This window comes from Sinocyclocheilus grahami, unplaced genomic scaffold (genome assembly GCF_001515645.1).
Source record: "Sinocyclocheilus grahami isolate Dianchi unplaced genomic scaffold, SAMN03320097.WGS_v1.1 scaffold965.1, whole genome shotgun sequence".
Lineage (NCBI taxonomy): Eukaryota > Metazoa > Chordata > Actinopteri > Cypriniformes > Cyprinidae > Sinocyclocheilus > Sinocyclocheilus grahami.
The window spans coordinates 22,652-32,551 of NW_015506144.1; the positions used below are offsets into that span (position 1 = coordinate 22,652).

The 9,900-nt window shown below is 43.9% G+C and overlaps 1 long non-coding RNA gene across 1 annotated transcript; it reads left to right on the top strand.

The window, feature by feature from the left end:
- The first annotated feature begins 5,441 nt into the window (after positions 1-5,441).
- On the top strand, positions 5,442-9,890 carry LOC107564808 (uncharacterized). The gene is made up of 3 exons (XR_001606290.1): positions 5,442-5,897; positions 6,152-6,246; positions 8,822-9,890. It is a non-coding gene; the product is annotated as an uncharacterized lncRNA (long non-coding RNA).
- The last annotated feature ends 10 nt before the right edge of the window (positions 9,891-9,900 follow it).

Sequence of the window (9,900 nt, forward strand, 5' to 3'; positions counted from 1 at the left end):
GTGTGAGGAGGTGTGTGGTGTGAGGAGGTGTGCGGCGTGAGATATGTGGTGTGAGGAGGTGTGCGGGGGGAGGAGGTGTGCAGCGTGAGGTGTGCGGTGTGAGGAGGTGTGCGGCATGAGGTGTACAGTGTGAGGAGGTGTGCGGTGAGAGCGGTAGAAGAGAAAGGAGATGCCCACTCGTGCATGAGTCAGAAGAAGAGATGCAAACACAGCTGCTGCAGCGCAGGCGACGCTCACAAACGCTGTGACTTGAGAAAGAACGTTGAAAGCGAAAGAACGGTGTCAAGGCCTCCGTTATGGTCAGAGTCTCCTCACAGCCCGCACACACTCCAGCCCGGAAAGATGCTGGCTGCTGCACTCAATCCAGTAACTTTATAGTGAAAACACGCCAGAAAAGTTATTTTACAATCAGCAATAGGTGAGTCGTACAGACACTAAATCGCTCCAGAGCGGTTACAGCTGACCGTCAGCATCTGATCAGTGTCATGCTGAATTTGGGCCTTCACCAGATATGACATTTAGAAACATAATGACGGGGAATCCCCGTAAACACGTTTGTATCAGTAAGCAGCTCAAATGCAACGGCACGTGTTTGCAGAGATCTGCCACACAGACGTGGCGACAAAGAGGCCGAGCATCTCCAAACGGTCTCGCGGTTCTGAGTGACGGCAGGGAAAGTTCCCGAGCTGCTCTTTTCTGACCTGATCCATTCCACGACTGCACACGCTTCTAGCACTGACACTCATGAGCTCTAGAGCTTTCTTTTAGGATCAGTAATGGCGATGGATGCGGCCGCTCTGAAGGAAGCCCAGCACTGGGTCTGGACGGGTTCTGGACCAGCGTTTGTTCTCCTGAGCCGCGCCTCATCATTTACTCTACTCGGGTTGCCATGGTTTCTGCAGGAATCTTTGAGATTCTGAAGCTTCCTGCCAATCAAGGTCACGGCGCGACAAAGGCACGAGATGACAAACCTCCCACTCAGCACAGCAGCACCTCTGAGCTGTGAATGCAGTGAAAACGGCTCTGAGCCTCGCAGACCGCACCAGCTTCGACAGATTCGGTCTCCGGCCGATGTGAACCGGCGGCTCATGTCAGCGAGGTGAATTCTGAACATTGTTTCTCCTCTTCTCTGCGTGTCAGTAGTTTGTTGGTTGAATAAAGCGAGCATCGCCAGCTCTCACTCTACAGCGAGGCAGCGATGGGCTTCCAGCCAGCGAACGCCCACACAATCCTGTATAATTCCTCACTCAAACACACTCGAATTCACCCAAACCGACAAAACTGCCACCGTCAGATCCCGCAAAAAACACAAAACGGTGTCATATTAAAAAACATCAAGTATTCAAGTCATTAATATCAGTATGAATCAGTTATAAAAAAAAAGTTAATTTGAGTAAAATAGAAGTAACATTAGTAGATATTGCTAGCACATCTACTACTAATAGAAATGATAATGAAAAAAACGACGTCTTTTCTTAATTTTTTTCTTAGGAATGTTAATTTTGGTCTTAACTTTAAAACAATCACGCAAAAACGTGAAAGAAAAGATGTATTTGCCCGTTTTTGTGGTTAGCATGGTTATTGTAATTGTGTCACTCAAAGAGGAAATTTGTTGAGTTGTTTTTCTGGTCCAATCAGAGCGATGCTTCAGCGACTGTGTGTTTATTTATTGCCTCTACAGCAGACTGAACCGTGAGTCAGGTTCACATGACGCCTACACAGTCACCCACGCAGACACCCACGGGCCGTATGCACGCAAACACACACGCTCACCCACACACGCACACACACACACACTCTCTCTCTCACGCACACACACACACACACACACTCTCTCTCTCTCACACACACACACACACACACACACCCACACACACACCCACACACACACACACTCTCTCTCTCACGCACACACACACACACACACACTCTCTCTCTCTCACACACACACACACACACACACACCCACACACACACCCACACACACACACACTCTCTCTCTCACGCACACACACACACACACACACTCTCTCTCTCTCTCACACACTCACACACACACAGGACACCCTTCAGCCGTGTGAGGAGCCCTGTGTCCACCACAGCAGCTAAACCTCCAGCAGAACCAGAATCACACAGGAACAATCTATAGAAATCACACTCAGAGAGCAGTCTGTGCTCGTGTACGTGAAGATGGAGAGATGACAGATTCCATTCCACTTTCTGCTCTTATATTGTCCGTCTTCATGTCTGAAAGCTCTGCCTGCGTGGGGCCAGTCGCTCTCCCATTATCAGGGTTGCTGGTAATTATTTAAAAGCGAGTCTAAGTTGACTAGTCCTCCTCCCCTGCAGTCTGAAGTGTGGAGCGACACACACTCTTTCTTCATCTCCCACTCACATTTTCATCTGTTAACCAGCACCAGAATGCTAATGAACGCCACCGCTGGTGTGTCGCACTAAATGGACATCGGTGATACTTTTGAGACAAATTTCTCATTAAGAATTGAACTGGTTTGACATGCGATCTGAGTCAGTTTGGGTTAACGGAAGATCTTCTGCATTTGACGAACCCAAAGATCCGTGTTCAGCTCAGCTCTAGGACTGAAAACAGAATCTGTTCTTTACTGAGACTGCTTTATTTAGTCCTGCGGCAAAACACGCTCGCTGCTGGCAGGTTGAAGGCGGCGCAAGTGAAACAGAAGCACTTAATTTATTCTAATGTGATTTGACCTCGATGATCTTGACACTTCGTAACGCTGCTCGGTCTGAAGGAAGAACGGACGCTAAGTCTGATATCAAAGGGCTACAAAGTCAGCGATTAGACACGACCCGGTGTAACGTTCACCCAAACGCATTAAAGCCTGTGTAAGATAATGCCTTTATTAATTAATGGAGGGTGAAACATAATTAGCTTGGGCCGTCCTCCGCCGCGGCTCCATTAGACGGCGATGTAGGAATGGAAGTGCTCTCGTGGGCGGCTGTCAGTGTAAATGTGCTGTTGTATATGTATTCTGAGTGTGAGTGTGTTGGGGGCTGAGAGCCCTTGAGAGAGTGTGTAGGCAGGGGTCCACACACACACACACTCTCTCACACACACACACACACACACTCTCTCTCTCCCACACACACACACACACACACACGGGGGTGGAGAGGTATATGGAGTTAAGTCTGTTCACTGCCTGCCGATTGATCACTTGTGTGAATAAGAGAGAAAGAAACAGAGTGTGTGTGTGAGAGAGAGAGAGAGAGAGACGCTTAATAGAACGAGAGATTTTTTTATCACAGTGAGAAATATGTCTGCATGTAGAATGCAGCTCACTTCAGATCATGCCAGTAAAGGACAAGCATAGGGAAAAAATGTAAAAAGAGGACAGTGAAAGAAAGAAGAAAGATGGGGAAAATAAATGGAATCATAAGTGCTAGTGCTGACATCTCAGGTAAGAGTCTTTATCTCTCTCTCTGTGTGTGTGTGTGTGTGTGTGTGTATTTACTCTTTAACTCAATAACCTGCATTACCATCACTCAATCTGAGACGCTATGAAGCCTGTGCTTCCAGAGCCAGGAGCTGGAAACCAGATGAATGTGTGGCTTGATGAAGATGCACTGATGGAGGTCAGAAACACTCGCAGAACCGATGATCACTCCAGATCCGATCACTGACAGATATATCTAGTTTCAGCAGGAGCCTTCACGGGAATGAAGGTTCGTCGTTCAGATCCGTGGATCTTCTCGACTTCATCACGGTTTATTATTAAAGCGCAGGTTGATAAAGCAGCTTAATGAAGATGTTAAAAGTAGTGGTTCTGACTCGTTCGGTGAAACTCGCCGGAAACGGAACTAAGGTTCGTCGAGCTCGCTTGTGTTTGTTGAGCGCATGATGGCTAGCGTGTTGTGATGTCTAACTAGATCTGACCTCTACACATCTGGACGCTTCGGCGAGTGAGAAACAGATAGTTTCACTGTAAAAATGCTGGTTTTACAGCCGTGTGCCTACTTCTTATCGACACAGTTATTTATGAATCATTTATTAAACCAGCCACAATCACAGTCTGTCTTCAAGCTGAAGTATGTTTAATTTGATTTTAAGTAATTGCGTTAACTCAGGTACATTTCAAAGCTCATAACCTGCTAATATCAACACCTGATCATAACTGAGTTTCGTCGGCATGATCAGCTGTGATATATTCTTTCTATGACAATTCAGCAGATGAACATCAGTTTAAAAGCATTCTGGGTTACATTTTATCTTCAGGTGTCCTTGTTACAGTGTAATTATACATGTAAGTACTGAGTAATATTAATTAACTACATGTACTTACTATACGGTTAGGGTTACTTGCATGTAATTAAGCACAATTAAGCATAATTAAGTGTAATTATAATAATATGTACCTGTGGCCCAGATGCATTCATAATAGCATTTAATGCTAGATATGGCAACATTTATGATGAATTATCTTAAAATCTGACCTTGTTGATTCTCTGAACATTTTGAACAGATTTATCCCGTAGAAATGAATCTTTAGTAAGCTGAAGAAACCCATCAGGATGAAAAAGACCAGACAAGAATATGTTTGTGTGGATACATACACGGACTCAAGTGAAGCAGTTCTGAAGACTTAAGCCACTCAAATCATTGTTTACGACTAATCTGGAACAACAATACAAGCTTTTGATTTCCCACCATCTGAAATAGTGCCCACAAAAGGCCACTTGAGTCATATTAGTCCACACTATGCATCTGAGCGCATCTCTGTAAATATATTCTGCAAACACACACACAGACGCAGTCGCCCACACAGAGCCACACTACAGCAGCATCGCAGGAATCATGCTGAAGCTGTGATGAAGCGGCCATTAGCACCACAACACAGGAGACATTTTGTAGATGTTACACCAGAATCGTTTGTGAAAACCATCTAACAGATATAAACTAACTTATCTAGTACTACAGCTACTCATCCTGCACGCAAGCTGGATCGGAACGAACAAAAAAAAGGCTTATCTTAGCATTTTTGTCTTGTTTCTAGTCAAAATATCTACAAATTCTTAAATTAAGATGCTTTTACTAGATACGAAAAATGACATAAGATAGTTAGCCTTGTTTCCAGGGGGAAAAAAAAGTAAATTAAGTGCATTTAGCTTAAAACAAGTAAAATTATCTGCCAGTGGGGTAAGTACTCTTAAAACAAGATTTTACTTTAAACAAAATGCACTTAATTTAGTTTTCCCATACAAACAAGATGCTTTTTATAAGTAAAAGCATCTTAATTTAAGAATTTTTTTATATTTTAGAAACAAGACAAAAATACTAAGATAAGCCTGTTTTGCAGTGCGAGTATAGACGTTTAAGCATTAAAGTTTGAGATCTCTTGTAGATACAGCTGAAGACTATATAACAGCACCTCAAGTGTCTTACTGCTTTTATAAAATGGTTTCTACACAATTAAAATATAAAGGGCATATTGCTGAAAACCTGATTTAGTGAATCAGATTGAGAGTGGAAACGGTTTTCTGATGAATCAGCAAGCTCTACTCTGCCTCCTGTATTAGAATAACGTTATAATTCGCTTCTCGTAGTATATGAGCAGTTTCTCCAGCACATGACACTCCTTTGCTTCTAAATGAATGAGGCCTCTGACCTTCCCATTGAGAAAAGGCCACAGTAAGCTCCGCCCCTCTGACACGACTGGTCAGAATGAAGAGGCGCCGCCCACCTGAGCTCCCGCCCCTCTTTAAAAGGGTCGGACCGGCAACATGTGACTGGATTACAGCGTGCGAGTAAAAAGGGGAAAGAAGCACAGATCACGAATGAGGGGAAACTGGAGGAGAGGAACAGGAACAAAAGAAAGGTGGAGATTTAATGAAGGCAGATGAGAGGTTTCCGCTGCACGAATGTGAGTAGCCTACTGCTACATTTTGCAAAGTCATCATGGTTTTATTGTGCCAGGCAGATACAATGTGATGGAAAAACAGAGAAATATGATAAAGTGTGGTGAAGTATTTAATGTAGAGCAAAAAACATCGAGCGCTGCTGAAAACAGGAGCGCTTGTGGACTGACAGCACCTGCCTTTGGCATCCGTCTTGAGTTTAATGAGTAATCTGCTTCAAAGACTAACCTTAACCTGCTTCTTCATGCTTTAATTCCAGCACTGCTTCCTGACAGACATCAACAGTCCAGAGCGGATTCATTGGGAAAGGAGAGAAAGAACATGTGAAGTGGAAAACAGCAGGTTTACAAACAGGTATCTCACGTCACGTTTGATTGTGCAATTGTTTGCCGACTCAAGACAGCCAGCGAGGAACAGGTTTGGGGTCAGAGGAGAAAGAGTGAAAGAGAAAAGCTGGGAAGAAGAGAAACGAGAGCGAAGTGAGGAACAGAAAAAAGGCCGTTTTACTGTCATCTTGACCGACAAGAAAGAGCATCCTATACCTTCAACTCACACTCACACACACACACTCACACACTCTCACACACACACACACACACACACACTCACACACAGTCCATTCAAAGAGGTTATTAAATATCAGCTTCCACAGCAGACATTCACCTGAAGGATCTCTGCGATCATCTGCCGCTCATCAAGAGAAAATTCTTCAGCAATCCTATGAAGCTCATGAGCAGTTCTGACATGAACTGGTGCGTCCTGCAGTCAGACATGCTAAACTCTACACTCTAGAAACCATTTTAAATTAGCAACTTATTCTCGTATAATAAATGTGTTCATATTAATTGAGGGATACCCAAAATATTTGGACTCTTCAGTAAATGGCAAAATATGTGAAAACGTCTAAGAAATGGCGACCAGTTACAGCAGCTAAAAGAAACATCTTCCTAATGTGTTCATCTGAGCTTGAACTGAGTTTCAGAGACTGTAAGCAGCGAGTCTGAGACGTGGCCATTGTGTTTGTCCTCGTTCTCTGTGTAATGGCGGGTGAGTGAGCGAGAGCGAGAGCATGTGGGTGAAGGGTAAAGCATGCTTTTATGAATGGGCTGCTGGGACGAGCGCTCTGATTGGTCAGAGCCACATCTCTGTGTCTTTAGTGAAATATGACACCACAACTCAACACACCGCTTACAATGTGACACAACCGTTTCCCACTGCTGCTTTTATCAGCAGTTAAAACACAGCTGTAAGATCAGAGATGTGCTGGAAGAGAAGGCTATTCTAGAAACACAGTCAGGTCTCGATTCCTGTTCGATATCAGCGCTCAAGAGTCAGTCAACAACAGCAGCGGTCACACGCCGACTGAAGAAAGAGAGAGATCATACCCTGCTTCACCTAAAGCTTAAAGAGGTCATATGCGATTTCAAGCTTTCCTTTGTCTTTGTAGTGTTACAAGCTGTTCGTGAATAGATAAGATCCGTAAAGTTGCAAAGATTAAAGTCTCAAACCCAAAGATATATTGTTTATAAAAGTTAAGACTCGTCCACGCCTTCCTAAACGCCTCGTTTAAACACGCCCCACATATCTACATCACTGTGTGGGAAGATCTGCATAACACCGCACAAATGTTTACGCAAAGAAGGCGTAACTTTTATTCTAGCTTTAGTATTGTTGTCGTGGAGACGCTGTGTGTTTCCAAATATGGTGAGGGGCGTAACATTTCAGTCACACGCTTGAGGTATTCGGCCAATCACTGCACACTGGATAGCTGGCCAATCACAGCACACCGTGCTTTTTAGAACCATGAGCTTCGTAAAAATCTACGCGTTTCAGAGAGGAGCAACAATAATGTACGGTCAAAGGTTGCGTTAGATTTTGACAGACAGGGTCGTAAAAATTCCGTCAATCTATTACCTGTCATTTTAATTTTCATATTTTAATTATAATAGCATTTAATAGCTTTTTTGTTCTCATTTTCATTTTTAATAATGAACCTACAGGACAAGTATATAGGCTTTATTTATGGAGAACAGATGAACAGAGAATGCATTACTTGTCATGTTCAACACACACCCTGCAGTGACTGCGGAGGCCACTAAAAACATCTAAATATGCTAACGCAAAAAAAAGAAGAAAAAAAAAGATTTATATAGATTCTCATTTTTATGAACCAATATCGATTCTTAAATCCCAATCAATGCTGTTTAGTTGATGAATGAACCGTACATATAGTGCGCCTTCAATAAATCGCAACAGGCCAAGCTTTGTGCTTCGTTACTTTTGATATGAAACAGTCTCAGATTTCAAATTCTGTCCATTTTATTAGGAAATTCAAGCAATAAATACCGTTTTGGTGCTCTTTAATGTGGTGTGATAGATTGTTGTAGCTTAAACTGGGTACTCAAAAGAGTGGTGACAGTTATGTTTGCTCTGGAGCTGATGATCCGGCGCTCTGCTGCCGCACTGGACAGGGCTGGGAATTACAGTAGATCACCCTCAGTGTAATCTGTCAGTGACGGACGGCCTTAAAGTTTTTCCGTCACTGCTAAAAAATTTCCGTTAATGAAGGAAAATTTTCAGTTAACATGACCTGTGTACAGTTTATGGAAAAAAATGTCAAGTCACTATTATTTATATAGCGCTTTTTACAATGCAGATTGTGTCAAAGCAGCTTTACAGTATTAAACAGGGAAATAGTGTTCCGTTCTCCTCTGACCAGACGAGACCAGCAGTTTAATTCTAGGCTGCAGCAAAGTCAGATTGTGCGGAGGACTCATCTGGTTCCCATGGTCTTGTCCTAATGTGTTTTTTTTAACCTTAAACTGCATAAACGCATTGCATTTCACCAAATACACAAAGTAATGCTATTTTTTAGCATCATCGTATGACACCTTTAAACACCTCCTGTTCCGTCCTCTCACATCTCCAGAGTTCACAGGTCGCTAGAGAGCAGGAGACGAGCGAGCGCCATCCAGCATCATCACGACAGCAGGCCTCTTTCTGCCAAATCACGGAAAACTGGTGTCACCTGACATCATGGAAACAGGAGATGCTGAGTGGAAAAAGAGCGTCACACATCAGTTGTGTGACAGAACGAGAAGGACAGCAGGACGAGGTTCTCCACTGAAGTGTGTTTCTCTGCAGCTCAGGTTCCAGAGTGACGTCTCGCACCCTGCTGCAAACACATGAGTCAGCGCTCCTAATCTGGAACGCTTTCCGTTCTGTTTAACTTTCCATCGGCGGCCCCTGAGGCTGCGCCGTCTGTTTGAACTCATTTTCCAGGCCACATCTCACTTCCAGGCTATTATACAATCGGCTGAGTTTAATGCACCTGTTTTGGCGCTGAACGACCCGCCAGTTACACATGTCCCATGAACTCGTCTCCCTTCATGAGATCATGTCTGTTTTGTTAACTCCGCTATCTCAGGAGCAGAGCGACGCAGACGTCCATCCTTCGCTCAGTGGTCAGTGTAGGTCCTGTCTCCGGCAGCAGCTACATCTGGCTACTGGGTCTCTGATGGCCGTCAGTCCGTGATTGAGCGGCGCTTCACAACACTACAGCAAACACCAGACTCGTGGAGGAAAACCACCAACACCAGCGCGAGGCGAGACTGATGCGTTCCTGAACCTGGCATACAGTGTAGAGATCTGTTTGTTAAACTACAGCTACATTGTCTGCTGGGTTTCAGAGATGCTTCATACCGACGGAGGCGTTCAGTCAGGAGACGTTTAATACAATGTCAGTCTTTAAATGATCCAATAAAGCTTAAACAGAGTCACTCTGTCTGAGGAACCATTTGTCACTGTCTAACAATTCCATTTAAAGACAACATTATATGAATATACCGCTGAGTGTCCATCAGCAGATCCTGAACGGGTACAGAAGAAACGTCTTTATAAACTGCATTACATGTTATCAACTCACATGCACAAATATTATACCAGAGTGTGTCAAAGACACAATCACTCTCTCTCTCTCTCTCACACACACACACACACTCACTCTCT